The sequence below is a fragment of the Phacochoerus africanus genome, chromosome 5 (genome assembly GCF_016906955.1).
Source record: "Phacochoerus africanus isolate WHEZ1 chromosome 5, ROS_Pafr_v1, whole genome shotgun sequence".
In the NCBI taxonomy this organism is placed as follows: Eukaryota; Metazoa; Chordata; class Mammalia; order Artiodactyla; family Suidae; genus Phacochoerus; species Phacochoerus africanus.
The window spans coordinates 50216792-50239571 of record NC_062548.1 but is presented as its reverse complement, the minus strand read 5'-3'; positions in this window follow the sequence as shown (position 1 = coordinate 50239571).

Genomic DNA, 22780 nt, shown 5'->3' with positions numbered 1-22780 from the left:
TCGTTCTTCTGCATTATTCATTCTGGTTTTTACTGCCCTTAGTTCAGTTTGCATCTCTGCAAATGAATGTTCTAGTTTTTCTTGGCTCCTCCTTATATTTTCTAGTTCCTTTCTGAGGGTATCTGCATTACTGTTCATATCTTCTCTTAATTCCTTCAGTATTTTCACTATTTCTCTTTTGACCTCCAGGTCTGTCAGACTGCAGGGATCTGTTTCATTGTTGACTGTTTTAGGTGAGTTCTCCTGTTGGTTTGACTGGGGGTGGTTTCTCAGCTTCTTCATCTTGCTTGTTGTTTTCTTTTTCCTGAGGGAGTTGTACTCTCCGTTATCGGGCAGTGTTTGCCTTGTCACTGCCGTGGAATATTTCCTGAGGGCTGGCGTTGTTGGTCAATCTTTTTTGAGGCAGTGTGGCTTTTCTGGAGTGTTGATGGGGCTAACAGTGTTTCTTTGAAGCAAAGGAGGACTTCCTGAGGGCAGACAGGACTGGGAGGTCCACACCACGATGGTAGCAGATTTCACTTGGTCATGCAGAGCTTGCTCTGGTGTTTTTAGGCTGTGGGGTTCTTGCAGCGGGTTGGCGGTGTTGGGCAGCTGTTCCTCAGGAGTGCAGCACCCCCTGGGGGCTGGAACAGCTATCTGGGTCACTGAGAACCTAAGAGGCTCTTCCCTAGGGCAGCCCAACTCAGAAGGCTGACCTGAGAATGTAGGCAGATCTTTTCACAGTCTGGCCAAGCTTGTTGCAGCTTTTCTGGGCTGCAGGGGCTCTTCTAGGGGGCTGGTGGTGCTGAGCAGCTATTCCGCGGGAGTGGGGCACCCCCTAGGGGCTTGGGCGGGTAGCAGGGCCACTGGAAACCCAAGAGGCTCCTCCCCAGGGCAGCCCGACTCAGAAAGACCGTCTGAGATCTTTTCCCAGCTTGGCCAGGCTTGTTGCAGCTTTTCTGGGCTGTAGGGGGTCCTGCCTGGAGCTGGCAGTCCTATACAGCTGATCCACTAGGGCACCCCCTGGGGGCTTGGGCGGGTAGCAGGGCCGTTGGAAACCGAAGAGGCTCCTCCCCGGGGCAGCCCGACTCAGAAAAACCATCCGGGAATTAGGCAGATCTATTCACTGCCTGGCTAGGCTTGTTCTAGCTTTTCTGGGCTGCAGGCCTTTTCTCGGGGGCTGGTGGTGTTTGGTGCTACTCTGCGGAAGTGTAGCCCCTCCAAAGGGCAAGCAGGCCTGTGCAGGGACAGCCCCTGTGGTGGTAGGCTTCAGGCAATTGTTGAGGCCAGCCCTCCTGGATGGCAGGCAGCCCCAGGTTCGGCGAGAGCGTAGGGGGTGGCGGGGGTTGGGGGAGGGGATGCACTGGGAAGCACAGCTTTCAGCTAGCTAGCGGGCCTATAAGCTTGCTGTGGCGTCGGGGGTATTCTATGGGGACCCAACCCTTCTTCTCTCCCCTCCCCAGCTCAGGCGCAGACCAGGCTCTTCTCCCAGGTTCCCTCTGATGCAGCTTTCCACTTCCCCGCCTCTAGAGTATTGTTCCTTTCCTCTGTGACAGATTTTTTTTTCTAGTCTCCCAGGCAGTCTCTGCCCCGTCAAATGGTTTCTAGACCTCCCAAGCAGTTTCCGCTCTGCCCCGCCCCCCCCCCCAGCCCGGGGACTAACCTCTGGAGCCTAGGTCTCGGTGCCCAGCCCCCACCCAGGCGTCCCCCGGCCCTTTCTCGGGGACTAACCTCTGGAGCCGAGGTCTCGGTGCCCAGCCCCCACACAGGCGTCCCCCGGCCCTTTCTCGGGGACTAACCTCTGGAGCCGAGGTCTCGGTGCCCAGCCCCCACCCAGGCGTCTCAATTTTTGGTGACTGTGCCCGTAGTTCAGATGGTCCGTTCGGTTCTTGATCGGCTTTTCCGTACTCCAACTTACTGCTACACTCTTCTCTGCATCTGGAGATTCCTCCGGTTCGTTTGATCTTTCCTCCGTGTAGGTGACTTTCCAGGGTGCGGGATCCCTTTCTCCTCCGCAGTTCCCTTTCGGGAGCGCCCGTCCTGCTTGGATTCACCTTCTCTCACTCTCCTCTTTTCTCCTGTTCTGCCCCGTAATGTCACGAACTTCTTGCCGTTATTGGAGTTTAGGTTCTTCTGCCAGCAATTGGTTGGTGTTCTGTGCGAGTCATTTATTCTGTAGATGTGCTTTTTTTTGTTGTGTTTGTGGGAGAGGGTGAGCGTGTCCCCCTACTCCTCCGCCATCTTGTCCTCTCTCCATATTAGTCTTTTTTAAAGCTCTGTTTCTAAATTGCAATACTGCTGAGCACTCAGTGCGTGAATTCAAAGTTCTTTGATTGGCATATGCACACTGCGGCATACGGAATGATTGGCCAACTCAGACTTGCTGTATAGCAGAACTGTACCAAATATTTTGTAATAATCTATGTGGGAAAAGAATCTGAAAGAGAATGGATGTGTGTACATGTATGACTGAATAACATTGTTGTACAGCAGAAATGACCATGACATTGTAAATCAACTATACTTCAATCAAACTTAAAAAAACAAACAAACAAAAAAAACCACCCAACAACAAAAGTTCTTCCCTATCTGGCAAGTATGGAGAGTAGGTGACCACATGCCCACAACTGTCTCATCCCGTTCATGGGCTTACACAACATGCCAGACATTTCTGAATACCGAGCCCCATATTATCCTGTGACCAGATCTTCTCTGAATTGCTGTATAGATTGCAGCCTGTTCTAGAAGAGCCATACGATTTTCCCTAATGAGAGGAAGGAGGAGGCCAGACCAACCATGCCTTGGGCTGAAAAGGTGAGTTCTGCATATGTCAGAAGAAGCCTTCAGGAGCCCAGCATCACAAACACTGACTTTCCAATCCTGGGAGAAGTTTTCCCCTTAAGAAACCTCTGCTTTCAGTTCCCCGGACCTGGGATCTTCTTATTACCCTCAGCATGGAGTCATGCTGTGAACTGGAAGTGCCACCTGAATTCCAACGTGGCAATTGCTGTTGACGGAAAAGATGAGCATTCTTAGGTCTAATGTTTTGGGAACAAAGAAGAACTTGACCTTCCTCTTGAAGGGTTGATGTGATCCCCTCTATAAGTTAATTAAGAACCAGGATTTAAACTGTCAAATCACTCCAAGAGTTGACTTATTTCTTTACTTTGTTTAAACCTTGTTGACTTCTTTCTAATTAACTAAAAAAAAAAAATTTATTGTATACAATGTTCTGTCAGTTTCTTTTGTACCAAAAAAGAATATATATATTTTTTCTCACACTATCCTCCATCATGTTCCATCACAAGTGACTAGATATAGTTCCTTGTGCTATACAGCAGGATCTAATTAATTTTTAATAGCCATGTTATTTTCAACAACTTCAATATATTTGTCCTTTATGTCTTAGGTTCTTTTTTCAGGAGATGAACAGTGAGTAAAGAATTGAATCAGCATGGTAGCTGCCATGCTCTGGTCTTGGAAATACATTCTTTCCGTGGTGGTACCCCACCTATGTGCAGAAGATGGCATTTAGATATGAAAACCCCAGGGGCAACAAGACAACTTGACCTCAGGAACACTTGTGCTTGTACTTCCCAAACTCATCTTTTCCCCTGTTTGTCACAGTTGCCCCACCTCCACCATAGGAACCGCAATTGCTATCCTTCTCCTGGATTCTAAACAGGCTATCCTTGGTGCCAGGGACCTAAGGGCTTTGAGCATCCTAACAGTGCCATTTTTACAGTTTTCATTGTTTATAAACTTAGGGACTCTCAGTGGTTTATGTGGCCCTGCCTCTTTTCTTTGACTGATTTGGAGACAGGATGAAGGTCAAGGAAAAATTCAAAGCAGTGATTCTGATTCCCCCTCAATCCATTCTTTTTTTTTTTATATAATTTTTTTTTAATTTTCCCACTGTACAGCAAGGGGGTCAGGTTATCCTTACATGTATACATTACAATTACATTTTTTCCCCCAGCCTTTCTTCTGTTGCAACATGAGTATCTAGACAAAGTTCTCAATGCTGTTCAGCAGGATCTCCTTGTAAATCTATTCTAACTTGCGTCTGATAAGCCCAAGCTCCCGATCCCTCCCACTCCCTCCCCCTCCCATCAGGCAGCCACAAGTCTCTTCTCCAAGTCCATGATTTTCTTTTCTGAGGAGATGTTCATTTGTGCTGGATATTAGATTCCAGTTATAAGTGATATCATGTGGTATTTGTCTTTGTCTTTCTGGCTCATTTCACTCAGGATGAGATTCTCTAGTTCCATTCATGTTGCTGCAAATGGCATTATGTCATTCTTTTTTGTGGCTGAGTAGTATTCCATTGTGTATATATACCACCTCTTCCGAATCCAATCATCTGTCAATGGACATTTGGGTTGTTTCCATGTCTTGGCTATTGTGAATAGTGCTGCAAGGAACATGCGGGTGCACATGTCTCTTTTAAGTAGAGTTTTGTCCGGATAGATGCCCAAGAGTGGGATTGTGGGATCATATGGAAGTTCTATGGATAGATTTCTAAGGTATCTCCAAACTGTTCTCCATAGTGGCTGTACCAGTTGACATTCCCACCAACAGTGCAGGAGGGTTCCCTTTTCTCCACAGCCCCTCCAGCACTTGTTATTTGTGGACTTATTAATGATGGCCATTCTGACTGGTGTGAGGTGGTATCTCATGGTAGTTTTGATTTGCATTTCTCTTATAAGCAGTGATGTTGAGCATTTTTTCATGTGTTTGTTGGCCATCTGTATATTTTCTTTGGAGAAATGTCTATTCAGGTCTTTTGCCCATTTTTCCATTGATTGATTGGCTTTTTTGCTGTTGGGTTGTATAAGTTGTTTATATATTCTAGAGATTAAGCCCTTGTCAGTTGCATCATTTGAAACTGTTTTCTCCCATTTTGTAAGTTGTCTTTTTGTTTTCTTTTGGGTTTCCTTTGCTGTGCTCAATCCATTCTTGCTCCATGTTAGGGCAGGTGGATGGGACAAGGAGTTGAGTGGGGGTCACAGGCCCAGCTAGGTTTTATTTTCCAGACCTGAGGACATGGCTGGTGTCACCTCAGTTTGTGTCCTCTTTTCTAGAGGATGGGCCTTTGGAAAATATGGACTAAGAGTAATCCCACAGCTCCAATGTGGAATGTTTGTCTCTGTTCCAAAAAGCAGTTTAATGAGAAGTAAATTTTTAATAAAATAGAACAACCACTTGTTTTTTTGTAAACAATACTTTAAACAAACAGTAAACATGATAAATAGGCACTTTTTTTTTGTCTTTTGAGGGCCGCACCCACGGCATATGGAGGTTCTCAGGCTAGGGGTCAGTTGGAGCTGTATAGTCACTGGCCTACACCACACCCACAGCAACACCAGATCTGAGCTGTGTCTGGGACCTATACCACAGCTCATGGCAATGATGGATCCTTAACCCACTGAGAGAGGCCAGGGATCGAACCTGTGTCCTCAAGGATGCTAATCAGATTCGTTTCTGCTGAGCCATGATGGGAATTCCCATAGGCACTTTTTAATTAAAATTGGTCTAGTTCAGCTAAATGATTATCCTAAGTATGTGGAACCAAAAAGAAATGGTTTCAAAACGCTTCACTACGTCATATGAATACTTTTCTTTCCATAACCACCATCCTATAACTTCTATTTACATTTTAATAATACATAGCACATCAGGGTAAAACTATAATGTAGAAAAAGAAAAAGAACTTATCACCCTCCTAAAATTTTTAAGTTTTTTTTTTTTTTTTTTTTTTTTTTTTTTTTTTTTTACCACACCAGGGGCATGCAAGTTTCTGGGCCAGGGATTGAACCCACACCCCAGCAGCAACCAGAGCCACAGCTGTGACAACACCAGATCCTTAACCCACTGAGCCACTGGGAACTCTCGATTTTTTAGGTTAAAACATTGTATGTCAATGGTAAAAATTTACATGGTATCGTAGTGTAGATAAGCAATATTTGGTTTAAACCAGTCATTTTCTGCAGGACCAGAGTTATATTCTTAAAATATATACTACAATAGACACTCTTGCATGTTTATGTGTAGTAACATACTTTTGCAATATGTATTCCTAGTGAAACAGCCACATCATAGGGTATATGGATTTTGATAGTTCTTCCAAATTACCTTCTCCAGAGATCACATTAATGGACACACTGTGAAAGAATCAATTACACATCCACCTTTTAATTTTCACTTAGATTCTCTCAAGGGACTCCTGTTACCCACACTTCAAGACTGCTTGGTAGCCAATGAAGCCACATTGCTTTTTTTCCTATGGAGAGTCTTCATTGCCTAGCTAAACTCTTTGGTTGAAGTACAATATTAATAAAGACAGTTTCTATTGGGGGCAATTATACAGCCTGAACTATGTCAAAGCAATTCACACCACATTTTGCAGTGTTGTAATTTTGCTAAATTAACACGTGTTAAGTCAAGTCCCAAATGGGGAATTGGATGGTAAGTCATGGTTCAGCAGACCACAAGGGAAGGTGAAATAGAGAAGTTTTTTAGTCCCAAGTCCTAGAGCAGGTACAAGGCACAGCTGGCAGGACCACAGTGGGGGCGGGGGGCGGGGGTCAGGGCAGGGTGCAGGCAGAGAGCCCAGCAGCTGGGGGCACATGACTTTATTAAGGTCCAAAGGTGCAGTGATTTTTGGAGTTCCAGGGATAAGGGCAGATTGGCCAATTTAATCCAAGAAGAGCAGGGTTTTGGTAAGATCTGCAGTTGGGGGGGGGCAGTCTTATCTAAGGGGTGCACATGAGGAAGGAGCTGGGAGGCGGGAGGGACTATTAATCACCCAGGGCATTGGAGAAGTCATATCAGGAACTCAACACTTCCTGAGACTCCATGGGCCACGCACTACGGTCGAGCAAGGGCTGGCAAAGGCCCCTGTGGGCCACTCCGCCACCCAAAGTGGATGTTGAGGCAGTGATACTAGGGAGTCATTTAAACTACATTCTCCACGCTCTTTTATTTTATTTTATTTTGTTTTATTTAATTTTTTTTGTCTTTTGTCTCTTTAGGGCTGCACCTACAGCATATGGACATTCCCAGGCTGGAGGTCTAATTGGAAATACAGCTGCCGGCCTATGCCACAGCCACAGCAACACTGGATCCGAGCCACAAGCCATGTCTGGCACCTACACCACAGCTCACAGCAACGTGGATCCTTAACCCACTGAACAAGGACAGGGATTGAACCCACGTCCCCATGGATGCTAGTTGGGTTTGTTAACCACTGAGCCACAACAAGAACTCATCCATACTCATTTTATACCCTTTAATATGAGCCACAAGACAAGAGCCCCAAAACTTCTTGGATTAATAGGCTGATAGCTTCTTCCTGATCCTCACATGAAGGAGAATAGCAATCTTGAACAAAGCCGTGCTAAGGGAAGTGTTAAAGGTCATTCGTGCTTTGCTTTCAGTGAAGAGAAGCATTATAAAAATATTTTCATATAGAAATGTAACTAGCAGCAGCTGTTAAATGAGACAAAGCTAAATTATCTATCAGATTGAATCCTTTAGGTAAATGCTGGGAAAATTTGCGAGATTTTTGTCTGGCTCCACTGAAACTCTGTGTCATTTTAGGAAGATAATACAAAATTTGATTGACATAAAAAAGGGAAATGATTGCAAACTTAAATATTTCTCAGAAGATGGAAAATGATGAGGCAGCTCTGAGTTATTATAATGTTGGTGAGTAATATTTACAATTTGCATAATGTACAAAGTTCTCTACAAGATGCCCAAGAACTTCGACAATAAATAGAATTTCAACATAAATTGTTGTTTTAAAAAGACAGAAGGTGAGGAAAGAACTGAGTTCTGTGAATATATGTAACAAATATAGAATCGATAACCAAATTTATTACTCACAGAAGTCGTGGAGTTGATGCAATACTAGAGATCAAGACATTCAACTCAGATTGGCTGCACAAAAGGAATCACTTGGAAGTGCTATCTTACAACAACGAAAAATACAAGTTGGTAGAGTTCTGGAAAAGTATTCTAGAAGAAACGGACAAATTCTTAGAAAAAAAAAAGTACAATATTCCAAGACTAAACCAAGATGAAATAGAAAAGATGAACGGACCAATCACAAGAACTGAAATTGAAATTATGATTTAAAAATTTCCAACAAACAAAAGTCCAGGACCAGATGGCTTTACAGGCGAATGCTGTCAAACATTTAGAGAAGAGCTAACACCTATCCTTCTGAAACTATTCCAAAAAATCACAGAGGAAGGGATACTCCCAAACTCATTCTATGAAGCCACCATCACTCTGATAACAAAACCAGACAAATACCACAAAAAAAGAGAAAACTACACACCAATTTCACTGATGAACACAGATGCAAAAATCCTCAACAAAATACTAGCAAACTGAGCCCAACAATACATTAAAAGGATTGTGTATCATGATCAAGTAGGATTTATCCCAGGGATGCAAGGGTTCTTCAATATCCACAAATCAAACAGTGTGATACACAACATTAGCAAACTGAAGAATAAAAACCATATGATCCTGTCAATAGATGCAGAAAGAGCCTTTGACAAAATCCAACACCCATTACCCATTTCTGATAAAAACCCTTCAGAAAGTGGGCATAGTGGGAACCTACCTCCACATAATAAAGGCCATATATGACAAACCCACAGCGAACATCATTCTCAATGGTGAAAAGCTCAAAGAATTCCTGCTGAGATCAGGAACAAGACAAGGATGTCCACTCTCACCACTACTCTTCAACAGAGTTTTGGAAGTCCTAGCCATGGCAATCAGAGAAGTAAAAGAAATCAAAGGAATCCAAATTGGAAAGGAAGAAGTAAAACTATCACTATTTGCAGATGACATGATACTATACCTAGAGAGTCCTAAAGTCTCTACCAGAAAACTGTTAGAGTTCATCAATGAATTTGGCAAAGTCGCAGGATACAAAATTAATACACAGAAATTGACAGCATTTCCAAACACTAACAATGAAAGAGCAGAAAGAGAAATTAGGGGAGCCATCCCATTTACCATCACATCCAAAAGAATAAAATACCTTGGAGTAAATCTGCCTAAAGAGGCAAAACACCTGTACGCTGAAAACTATAAGACACTGATGAAAGAAATCAAAGATGACACAAATAGATGGAAAGATATACCATGCTCATAGATTGGAAGAGTTAATATTATCAAAATGACTATACTACCCAAGGTAATCTACAGATTCAATGCAATCCCTATCAAATTACCAAGGACATTTTTCACAGAACTCGAACAAAATATTTTAAAGTCTGTTTGGGAGCACAAAACACCCAGAATAGCCAAAGACATCCCCCCCCCCAAAAAAAATGGAACTGGAGGAATCAGGCTCCCAGACTTCAGACTATACTACAAAGCAACAGTCATCAAAACAGCATGGTACTGGCACAAAGACAGAGATAGAAATCAGTGGAACAGGATAGAAAGCCCAGAATTCAACCCACGCACCTACAGCCAACTCACCTATGACAAAGGAGGCAAGAATACACAATGGAGAAAGGACAGCTTGTTCAATAAGTGGTGCTGGGAAAACTGGACAGCCACATGGAAAAGAATGAAATTAGAACACTCCCTAACACCATACACAAAAATCAATTCCAAATGGATTTAAGACCTAGATATAAGACCAGACACTATCAAACTCTTAGAGGAAAACATAGGCCAAACCCTCTCTGGCATAAATGACAGCAATATCTTCTCAGATCCACCTCTTAAGAGTAATGACAATAAAAACAAAAATAAACAAATGGGACGTAAGCAAACTTCAAAGTTTCTGCACAGCAAAGGAAACCTTAAACAAAACAAAAAGCCCACAGAATGGGAGAAAATCTTTGCAAGTGAATCGGCAGACAAGGAATTAATCTCCAAAATTTATAAACACCTTCTGCAGCTCCATACCAAGAAAACAGACAACCCCATCAACAAATGGGCCGAATATCTAAACAGACAATTCTCCAAAGAAGACATAGAGATGGCCAAAAAACACATGAAAAGATGTTCAGCATCACTCATTCTTAGAGAGATGCAAATCAAAACCACTCTGAGGTACCACTTTACACCAGCCAGAATAACTATCATCAAAAAGTCTACAAACAATAAGTGCTGGAGAGGGTGTGGAGAAAAAGGAACCCTAGTACACTATTGGTGGGATTGTAAAGTGGTACAACCACTGTGGAAAACAGTGTGGAGATTCCTCAGAAAACTAAACATACAACTACCATTTGATCCAGCAATCCCAATCCTGGGCATCTATCCAGCAACATGGATGCAACTAGAGATTCTCATACTAAGTGAAGTAAGTCAGAAAGAGAAAGACAAATACCATATGATATCACTTATTTGCAGAATCTAAAATATGGCACAAATGAACCTGTATACAAAACAGAAACAGACTCACAGACATAGAGAACAAGTTTGTGGTTGCTAAGGGGATGGGGGGAGGGAGTGGGGTGGACTGGGAGTCTGGGGCTAGTAGATGCAAACTATTACATCTAGAATGGCTAAGCAATGAGGTCCTACTATATAGCACAGGGAACTATATCCAATCTCTTGGAATAGACCATGATGGAAGATAATATAAGAAAGGGAATGTATACATATACTTATGACTGGATAACTTTGCTGTACTGCAGAAATTGGCACATTGTAAATCATCTGTACTTTAATAAAAAATTTTAAAAATATGTGGGGAAAAATGTAATTGTAATGTATACATGTAAGGATAACTTGATCCCCTTGCTGTACAGTGGGAAGATTAAAAAATTTTTTTTAAATATGAAACTTGAAATCCTTGATGAGTTAATGGTATGGGCAATGATTATCCACAACATCAAAAAAGAGAGAGAAAGAAAACAAAACAAACAAAAAAATATGCCTTTTGCCTTCCTACAGAAGAACATACCACTACCTATGGCACACTCTTGCCCAAAAGCAGAACCTGAATATGATCAAGTCTCTAGATCAAACTATCTGTTTTGAGGAATATAGGCATAACTTGAAGATACTGCAGGTTTGGTCCCAGATCCCTCAATAAAGTGAATGTCCAATAAAGCAGGTCACATGAATATTTTGGTTTTATACTGCATATAAACATTATGTTGACACTATACTATAATCAACTGCATATAATAGCATTTTTAAAAAAAACATACAAACCTTAATTATAAAACATGTTATTGCTAAACAATGCTAACCACCCTCTGACAATACACAGTTGCCACAAACCCTCATGTAAAAAATGCAATTTCTGCAAAGCACAATAAAGTGAAGTACAATAAAGCAAGGTATGCCTCTATAAGAAACCAAGGAATGTCTTAAATGACACCAAAGGGATGCAATTAATACAATTCAGATTGTGGGAGTTCCCGTTGTGGCTCAGTGGTAACAAACTCGACTAGTATCCATGAGGATGCAGATTCAATCCCTGACCTAGCTCTGTGGGTTAAGAATCCAGCGTTGCCATGAGCTGTGGTGTAGGTCACAGATGCGGCTCAGATCTGGCATTGCCATGGCTGTGGTGCAGGCCAGCAGCTGTAGCTCGGATTCAACCCCTAGCCTGGGAATTTCCATATGTTAAGGGTGCTGGCCTAAAAAAACAAACAAACAATAAATAAAAAATACAACTCAAGTTGTGGAAAACTCTATACGACAAATCACCTGATTTCTTCAACAAACTGAAAAAGAAAATTATGAAACAATCAGAGAAATGTGAACTGACTTGGCTATTTAATAATATTAAGGCAACATTACATTTTTATTTTTTTATTTTTATTTTTATTTTCTTTGTCTTTTTGCCATTTTTTGGGCTGCTCCCACGGCATATGGAGGCTCCCAGGCTAGGGGTCGAATCGGAGTTGTAGCCGCCGGCCTACACCACAGCTCACGGGATCCAAGCTGCGTCTGTGACCTACATCACAGCTCACAGAAACGCCGGATCCTTAACCCACTGAGCAAGGGCAGGGATCGAACCTGCAACCTCATGGTTCCTAGCCGGATTGGTTAACCACTGAGCCACAACAGGAACTCCTTTTTTTTTTTTTTGTCTTTTTAACATTACATTTTTAGAGGCTGTGATGGTGTTATGATTTTAGAGATAAACATTAAACTTTTTATGGATAGAATAACAAGAGGTTATTCATTAATCCAGGCTGAGGAAAGGCAGGCAGGCTTACAGATGGAACAACACTGTCCATGATTTAATAAATGTTGAAGTTCTGTGACGGGGAAATGGGAGTTCATTACACTATTCTTTCTACTTCTGTATATATTTGAAATTGCCAATTATATATATATATTTTTTTAATTGACAACTCTTTCTGATTTGACTCCTCCAATTTATAAGTACTAACATTGACAGTAACTTTAAGATATTCCTTTAAAAAGTCCTCATTCTGTTTTGGAATTTCTGTCGGCACAGTTATCCAACACATACCAAATCTCCTGGCCCTAAAATATGGTGAAGAAAGTCTAACCCGCATCACTAATCACCCACCTATTTGGAGGCAAATCTGGACACAGTGTCAATCTCCTAGGTTCACTTTGAGTCATCAGTTCTGAAGCTTTCAGTTTGTAGAGAAATATTCTAGGGACTGGAAAAAGCAAGTAAAATAATAGGAAACATACGGTAAGCCAATAACACAACGGGGCTGCCACGCAAACACAGAAAAGTAGAAAAGCAAAAGAAAGACACAGTGTATAGACACATAGTAAGTGTTTTCCACATCCGGCTATATGAATGTTTGCCATATCCTGCAGTCCAACAGAATCATCTGTGGTGCTTGTTAAAAATATAGATGCAGGAGTTCCCGTCGTGGCGCAGTGGTTAACGAATCCGACTAGGAACCATGAGGTTGCGGGTTCGGTCCCTGCCCTTGCTCGGTGGGTTAACGATCCGGCGTTGCCGTGAGCTGTGGTGTAGGTTGCAGACGCGGCTCGGATCCTGTGTTGCTGTGGCTCTGGCGTAGGCTGGTGGCTACAGCTCCGATTCAACCCCTAGCCTGGGAACCTCCATATGCCGCAGGAGCGGCCCAAGAAATAGCAACAACAACAACAACAACAGAGACGAAAGACAAAAAAAAAAATATATATATATATATATATATATATATATATAGAGAGAGAGAGAGAGAGAGAGAGAGAGAGAGAGAGAGAGAGAGAGATGCAAAAGCACCATCCCTGGAAATGCTGCCTTAGAAGGTCTGATGTTTGGCTCACTGCTTGATGTTTCCATGTTTACAAATCACCTACTCATTACAATTTATTTGTAATATCCAAGTCAACATTTATGATGGTTTGTGGTCATTTGTGGACATGTGCAAAGCAGTGACAATTTTTTGTCTACTTTTTGTCTATCTTATCTGGTAAAAAGTCTGTTAAAATCTTTCCCATTTGTTTTCTACCATTGAGTTTTTAGAGTTCTCCATGTATTCTGCACACAGTTGTTGGATATGTAATTTTTAAAGGTTTCCCCCAGTCTTTTTGTTTGTTTGTTTGTTTGGTCTTTTTAGGGCCACACCTGTGGCAAATGGAAGTTCCCAGGCTAGGGGTCAAATTGGAGCTGAAGCTGCCAGCCTACACCACAGCCACAGCATTGCCAGATCTGAGCTGTATTTAAGACCTATGCCTCAGCTTGGGGCAACGCTGGACCCTTAACCCAGTGAGCGACGCCAGGGATAGAACTCTCATCCTCATAGACACTAGTCAGGTTCTTAACCCACTGAGCCACAACAGAAACTCCCCAGACCACGTGTTAATAGGACAACCACGTCATAAAGAAATCAATTCTTCCTGAAGGAGAAAGACAAGATGGCAGAAGAGTAGGGGGACACGCTGGCCCTCTCCCACAAATGCAACAAAAAAACACATCTACAGGTTAAACGACTCACACAGAACAGCAATTAATCACTGGCAGAAGAACCTAAACTCCAATAATGGGAAGAATCTCATGACATAACTGGGTAAAACAAGAGAAAAGAGGAGAGTGAGAGAAGGGGAATCAGGGCTGGACAGGCACTCCTGAAAGGGAACTTTGGAGGAAAAAGGGATCCCACACCCTGGAAAGTCACCTACTCAATGGAAAGATCAGCCCAATCAGAGGGATCTCCAGATGCAGAGAAGAGTGCAGCAGTAAGTCTGAGTTCCGAAGAGCAGAATGAGAACCGAACAGATCATCTGAACTACTGGCAAAGTCACCAAAAACCAAGACGCTTGGGTGGGGTCTGGGCACCGAGACCTCAGCTCCGGAGGTTAGTCCCCGGAACGGGAATGGGCTGGGGCGGGCGGGCGGTGCTGAGACTGCTTGGGGGACCAGGAACCGGTCTGTCCGGTTTTCAGGGCAGAGACTGCCTGGGAGACTAGGAAGCTGAGTGTTGCAGGTGCAGGGAGCAATACGCTAAGGCTGGGGGGTGGAAAGCCACATCAGCGGGAACCTGGGAGGAGAGCTGGATCTGCAGGAGAGACAAGGTGCCAGTGTTGGGGAGGGGAGAGAAGGAGGGGTGGGCCACCATAGAATGCTCCCCACACCACAGTGAGCTCACTTGCCCACCAGCTATCAGAAAGCTGTGCTTCCCAGCGCATTCCCCCTCCCCCTCCCCTATGCATGTGCGCTGGACCTGAGGCTGCCTGCCATCCCAGAGGGCTGGCCTCACCATTTGCAGGAAGCCAACCACTGGAAATTATAAAGATGAAAGAGGAAATCAATAAAATAGAGATTCAAAAAACAATAGAGAAAATTAATAAAACCAAGATCTGGTTCTTTGAAAAGGTAAACAAAATTGACAAACCCCTGGCTAGACTCACTAAGAAGAGGAGAGAAAGAACCCAAATAAACAAAATTAGAAATGGAAAAGGAGAAATCACAACAGATTCTGCAGAAATACAAAATACCGTAAGAGAATACTATGAAAATTACATGCCAACAAATTTGACAATCTGGGAGAAATGGACAGTTTTCTAGAATCTTACAGCCTGCCGAAAGTGAATCAAGAAGAAACAGACCAACTGAACAGACCGATCACTAGAAATGAAATTGAAGAGGTCATAAAAACACTCCCTACAAATAAAAGTTCAGGACCAGATGGCTTCACAGGCGAATTCTACCAAACATATAAAGAGGAACTGGTGCCCATCCTCCTTAAACATTTTCAAAGGTTGAAAAAGAAGAAACACTCCCAAAGACATTCTATGATGCCACCATCACCCTCATTCCAAAACCAGACAAAGATACCACCAAAAAAAAGAAAACCATCGGCCAATATCTTTGATGAATATAGACGCAAAAATCCTCAACAGAATTTTAGCCAACCGAATCCAACAACATATCAAAAATATCATACAGCATGACCAGGTAGGGTTCATCCCAGGTTCACAAGGATGGTTCAACATAAGCAAATCAATCAACATCATACACCACATTAACAAAAGAAAAGTCAAAAATGATATGATCATCTCAATAGACGCAGAAAAAGCATTTGACAAAGTCCAACATCCATTCATGATCAAGTCCCTCACCAAAGTGGGTATAGAGGGAACATTCCTGAACATAACCAAAGCCATTTATGACAAACCCACAGCAAATATAATATTCAATGGGGAAAAACTGAAAGCTTTCTCACTCAAATCTGGAACAAGACAGGGATGCCCACTTTCACCACTGCTCTTCAACATAGTTTTGGAAGTCCTAGCCACAGCAATTAGACAAACAAAAGAAAGAAAAGGCATCCAAATAGGAAGAGAAGAGATCAAACTGTCACTGTATGCAGACAACATGATACTATACATAGAAAACCCTAAGGACTCAACCCAAAAACTCCTTGAACTGATTAATAAATTCAGCAAAGTAGCAGGATATAAGATTAAGATTCAGAAATCAGTCGCATTTCTATATACCAGCAATGAAATATTAGAAAAGGAATACAAAAATACGATACCTTTTAAAATGGCACCTCACAAAATCAAATACCTCGGAATACACCTGACCAAGGAAGTAAAGGACCTATATGCCGAGAACTATAAAACTTTAATCAAGGAAATTAAAGAAGATGGAAAGATATTCCATGTTCATGGATTGGAAAAATCAATATTGTAAAAATGGCCATACTAACCAAAGCAATCTACAGATTCAATGCAATCCCTATCAAATTACCCACGACATTTTTCACAGAACTAGAACAAACAATCCAAACATTTATATGGAACCACAAAAGACCCAGAATTGCCAAAGTAATCCTGAGAAACAAAAACCAAGCAGGGGGCATAACTCTCCCAGACTTCAAGAAATATTACAAAGCCACAGTCATCAAAACAGTGTGGTACTGTTATCAAAACAGACAGACAGACCAATGGAACAGAATAGAGAACCCGGAAATAAACCCTGACACCTATGGTCAATTAATCTTTGACAAGGGAGGCAAGAACATAAAATGGGAAAAAGAAAGTCTATTCAGCAAGCATTGCTGGGAAACCTGGATAGCCGCATGCAAAGCACCATGAACAAAAATAAACTCCAAATGGCTGAAAGACTTAAATATACGACAGGACACTATCAAACTCCTAGAAGAGAACATAGGCAAAACACTCTCTGACATCAACCTCATGAATATTTTCTCAGGTCAGTCTCCCAACGCAACAGAAATAAGAGCAAAAACAAACCCATGGGACCTCATCAAACTGAAAAGCTCTTGCACAGCAAAGGAAACCCAAAAGAAAACAAAAAGACAACTTTCAGAATGGGAGAAAATAGTTTCAAATGATGCAACCGACAAGGGCTTAATCTCTAGGATACACAAGCAACTTCTACAACCCAACAGCAAAAAAGTCAATCAATCAATGGAAAAATGGGCAAAAGACCTGAATAGACATTTCTCCAAAGAAGATACACAGATGGCCAACAAACACATGAAAAAATGCTCAACATCGCTGCTTATAAGAGAAATGCAAATCAAAACTACCATGAGATACCACCTCACACCAGTCACAATGGCCATCATTAATAAGTCCACAAATAACAAGTGCTGGAGGGGCTGTGGAGAAAAAGGAACCCTCCTGCACTGTTGGTGGGAATGTCAACTGGTACAGCCACTATGGAGAACAGTTTGGAGATACCTTAGAAATCTATACATAGTACTTCCATATGACCCTACAATCCCACTCTTGGGCATCTATCCGGACAAAACTCTACTTAGAGACACATCCACCCGTATGTTCCTTGCAGCACTATTCACAATAGCCAAGACATGGAAACAACCCAAATGTCCATTGACAGATGATTGGATTCGGAAGAGGTGGTATATATACACAATGGAATACTACTCAGCCATAAAATAGAACTACATAATACCATTTATAGCAACATGGGTAAAACTAGAGACTCTCATACTGAGTGAAATAAGTCAGAAAGAGAAAGACAAATACCATATGATTTCACTTATAACTGGAATCTAATATCCAGCACAAATGAACATCTCCTCAGAAAAGAAAATCATGGACCTGGAGAATAGACTTGTGGCCGCCTGGGGGGAGAGGGAGGAAGTGGGAGGAATCGGGAGCTTGGGGTTATCGGATACAACTTGGAATGGATTTACAATGAGATCCTGCTGAGTAGCATTGAGAACTATGTCTAGATACATCGTAAAGGAATGAAGGGTGGAAAAAAAATGTATACATGTAAGCGTATCTTGGCCCCCATGCTGTAGAGCGGAAAAATATATTAATTAATTTTAAAAAAAAGAAAAAAAAAAAGAAAAATAGATGCAAAGGCTAAATCAGCATTAAAAAAAAAAGAAATAAATTCTTCCTAAGTTAATTTGTACCCTGGCTTGTCTTTTTGCTTTCTTAACAGTGTCCTTGGCAGAGCAAAGTTGTGTAATTTTAATAGAGTTCAATTTATGGATTATACTTTTAGTATCATAATAAGAATTCTTTGCCTAAGGTGAGCCCATGAAAATTCTTTATGTTTTCTTCTAAAAGTTTATAGTTTTATGTTTTACACCTAGGTCTGTGATCCACTAGGAATTAATTTTTACATGTAGCATAAGCTATGGGTCAAGGTTCTTATTTTACTTGTGAATGCCCAATTATTCCAGCATCATTTACTAACTACCATACACCTACTGAACTGCCCTCATATCTTTGTCAAAAATCAACTGGCCATATTTATGTGGGTCCATGTCTTGAATTTATTCTGTTCTATATTAGTATCTTCTTAATGTTGATGCAAATGAAGATCTTAGACCAACTGTACATGTAAGGAAAGGATTAACAAAAATCCTTCTCTACTGAAAAAAGTGACCTTGGATTATCTTTCTAGCCCCCTTTCCCTAGAAACCTGACAGAGCTGGAATGTCTACATTGCTTATGGTAAAAATGAACCCTGATTGCTAAAATGCCTCTGGATTACAAGGACTGGGAATAGAGTATAAATGCCTGATGGAAAGGCATAGCTCTAGACCTCCCTGAGTGTGGTGACGAGGAACAGGGACTCATGGCCCTGGAGACTCTGCCTATGGGACCATCCACAGGTTACTGATTCCTATTTGGGACATGAGCTTGGCTCTCACATCCACCTCTGTCATCTCGTTCTCTCACATTTAAGCTGCCACTTGGACTGATCCAGGCACTGCTATGAGACTACTGCTAAAGAAACACACCTGACACACCAGGCCAGAATGCTGTTTACTGACCCCTAGCCTTCTCAGTGAACCCAATGCCAAGCATGGTCTGGTACAATCATTGAGTCTGATTGTCTAGTTCGACCTAAGACCAGCCCCTGGTGGGCATTATTATAACCAACTAATTCCTTCTTGTATCAGTTTATGCAATATACCTGCTTTACTCTTAAAATATTTTAACGGTTGAGTTCCCCATTGTGGCTCAGTGGGTTAAGAACTCTGATGCTGTCTGTGTGAGGATGCAGGTTCAATCCCTGGTCTCGTTCAGTGGATTAAGGATCCAGCATTGCCACAAGGCTCAGATCCAGTGTTGCCATGGCTGTGGCATAGGCCGCAGCTGCAGCTCCGATTCTACCTCTAGCCTGGGAACTGCCATATGCCACAGGTGCAGCTGTAAAAAGAAAAAAAAAACCTACTGGTCAAGAATATCGATTTGTTTGAGATCTGTGAGCAATTAGCAAGACAGTTAGAGCTCATGCCCTTGTAGTGTCTAACCTAAACACCACCTTCTCCTCAGTGTAAAAGATTCACACTTGTCTTTCTTTGGTGACCCTGTGAATGAAAATGGTCAATATTACTTGCTTTCATCTGGGAAAATTAATGGTTCCCCTAGACCCAGGAATTCACTGAGACCTTATCACAGTTCTCCACGGTCTTAAACCAAAAGTGTAAAAATGTGTTCTTCTCATAGATGTTGCACTAAATATCTGACACATAATATGCACCCAGGAAATACTCGTTGGAACGATTAGTGCCGTAGAGATGACCCCTTACCTGTATTATGAGGAGACTGGTTGGTGTCTTACTCAGGAGTTTTCTCTTCTCTCTGAAAGGAGACTGTTCTACTGTGCATGTCTCCAGAATTACAGAATCACAGAGAGGCAGACGAGAAGCAGTGTTTTATGGCTCCTGCCAAACAGAAAGACCAGCTTTCCCCACAGCATCTCTTGCCTTCTTGCCTGTGTACTTGGAGGAAATGAGTCACACTCAGAAATCACACAAGCAGGTACATTTATGGTGCTTGACCACCTCCCCTAAGTCCACGTCTCTTAGACGGTGCACTGCTGAGGGCAAATGAATGCATTCACCACAGCACTGAACCACCAGTGATTTCTCGGGGAAGAGAATGGAAAACAAAGGCTCTGGCAGTTAGACTGAGATGCAGGGTGTGGGCTTGTGGCTAGGGGGGCAACTGGCCCATCCACGTTCTTCAGGGTCAGTTCTTCAAGGACGTATTGAGTTGAATGTTTCATATTAATTGTGGCAAATCTATACCTTTGATGGAAACTTGAGGATGTAAAATGACTGGGCTGTTGTTACTTAGGGTCCTGGAGTTGTAGAGGAAACTAATCCCATTTCCATACTTTAAATGAACTTACAACCAATAAAAGAATAATACTGTAAATGGTAATTAACATTGCTTCCTTTGGCAAGCACTTAAAAGAGTGAACTCAACAGTGGCAGTTAATGTATCATTCAAAAGACACCCCTGTTTATCAATTAACTCTCATTCAAAAAACACCCCTGTTTATCAATTAACTCATGATGTTGACTATTCAACCAGTAAATCCACATGTAAACATCACCTCCAAGCTGGCTGACTATTTATTATCAAGTCAACCAAAATGTCCCAGTGAAACAATGTGCCCCAGGGGGAAATACAAAGTCTCAAGCCAGAGACACACTGGCTTTCTGAGAGGGATCTAAATTTTATACCCCTGTCTCCTCTTCAGCAGCACTACTCTTCCCTCTGGCCAGAGGTCCCTTCTGCTAAGACGAAGAGATTTCTCTGGTCTCTACCAGGTCTACAAGGTTTTTCCATGTTCAAGGCTCCAGCGTACGTGATCTGGCTTATCTTTAACCCAAGGGCCACTTAGGGATGAGGCAAGTGTTCCAAGTGAGGTTCAAATTTGCAATAACACAAGTGGCCCAAGTATGCACCCTCAGGCTGCCAAAAGAGGCTTCTGAAAATGTCTTAGAGCTAATGAATCATACCAAACTCCTCATCTAATGACTGAGAAAACTAAGATTCATGCCTTTTTTTTTTTTTCTTGTGATTATCCTACTTATCTTTCAAGATTCAGTTCAACGCCAAATATTTATTGAGTGTCTGGTATGGTCCCTGTTGTAAGCACTCGAGGTTCACCAGCATACAACTGGGACAACAATCCCTGCCCTCAAGTAGTTTACATTACAGTGGAGGAGCTGGCGATAAACAATTAGTCTAATAAGTAAGTAAATCCTATAGCATGTGTAATGCAGTAAGTACTACATTGTCAGAGAATAGAGCAGGAAAACAGACATTAGGAGTGCCAAAAAACTGGGGACTGGTTGGGCTTCTGACTTTTAAATAGTCAGTAGCCTCGCTGAGAAGGTGACAGGTGACAAAAACTTAGAGGTGAGAGAGTCAGTCATGCAGGTACCTGGGGGAAGAGTATGCCAGGCAGGGGGACTGCACACGCAAATGTTCTTAGGTAACACCATGCCCAGTGAGGTCAAGAAATGACGAGCAGAGAAATAGTGAGCCAGCCAGTGATCCATAAGGGGTAGAGGAGAACAAATGGATCATACAGGGGCTTTGGGCACTGCAGTGTGAGCAGAGGCACTGCATGACACAACTTCTTGTTTCAAAGGCTCCCTCTGGCTGCTGTATTGAGAACAGAATGTTGAGGACAGATATAGGAGCAGAGAAACCTGACAGGGGCTACTGCAGTATCTCAGGTAAGAGATGATGGCAGCTTGGACCCAATGGTAGCAGTAAAGTGAGAAGAGGTTTAATTCCGGTCCTATTTTGAAAATGGAACTGCTGATGCAAATAAGCAGCAAACAATCTATAATAAGAACAGAAGAGAGTTCTATTTGAGCCATACAGAGGACTATAGCCTGGGAAACTGCCTTTCAATAGCTCTGAGGGGACTGCTCTGAAGAGGTAGGGGAGGAGCCTGTGTGTGTATATATATATATATATATATATATATATATATATATAGCCTATAAATGAGAGGGTTAGTCACCATATATATGAAATTTTGGCTAGAAAATGCATGCAGTCAAGGATACATCTTGGTAAATGTTACTACTAATCACAAAGAACCTATATCTCAATGATTTTAGTGCCTTTCTACATATGGGAAGATGCAAGAATCTGGGGTCACTAAAATTCTTCCTGAGGTATGCATCTTAACTGTTTAGGTTCCATCTGTTCAAATCACAGGATGATCTATCCTATTTTTATTTTTTCTCCTGAATTTCCTTTGAGGGGGGATGTACGTGGGTGACAACAGTAGGGTTGCTACTTAGCCCTTTGTATAACTGGATGGTGGGTAACATTCTTTTCTTTAATGGTTAAAGCAGATGTACGATGTTTATTTGACAGGCCATAAGGCGGGCTGTTTTAGTTAGCATAAAGTTCAAGGCATATCATATATAAGCCCGAATGACTTCCCCATACCTCAATATGTGAAAACTTCTTCCATCGGAACTTAGAGGATTGACTAACAGATTGAGTGGAATGTGAGAGAAAGAGAAGGTTTCCAAAGGTTTTTGTCTTTTCTTTTTTAAAGGCTGAACTATACTTATCTATATATTCTAATTCATCAGAATGTGTCATAGTTGTTTTTTCCATCTTTTTCACTCTGCACTAGGTGTCTGCGGGCAGATGTTGTGCCAAATTCATTTCTACATTCCCAATACCGACTGCTGCATTCAATAAATATTTGCTAAATAAATGATCATTAAGCATGACAGACTTGAGTGAATTCATGTTGGACCCAATACTGTACGTATCATCCCGTAAGAAGATAGGTTTCATTTCGAGTGTGAAATTTCATTTGCTAACTCTGTAGAGAGGATATGTCTGGCGCCCTGCTCCAGAACAGTTCAGGCTCCACATTCTGGTTCCCCTTTCATGCCTGTATCTGTTTCTGTTGCTGAGTAACAAATTAACACAACATACATCTATAATCTCAACTTTCCAATAGGCCAGGGGTCCAGGCACACAGGTCCTCTGTTAGGTTCTTACAAGACTACAATCAAGGCATCAGCCAGGCTGTCTTCTCACCTGGAGGCTGCACTGGGGAAGAACCGAC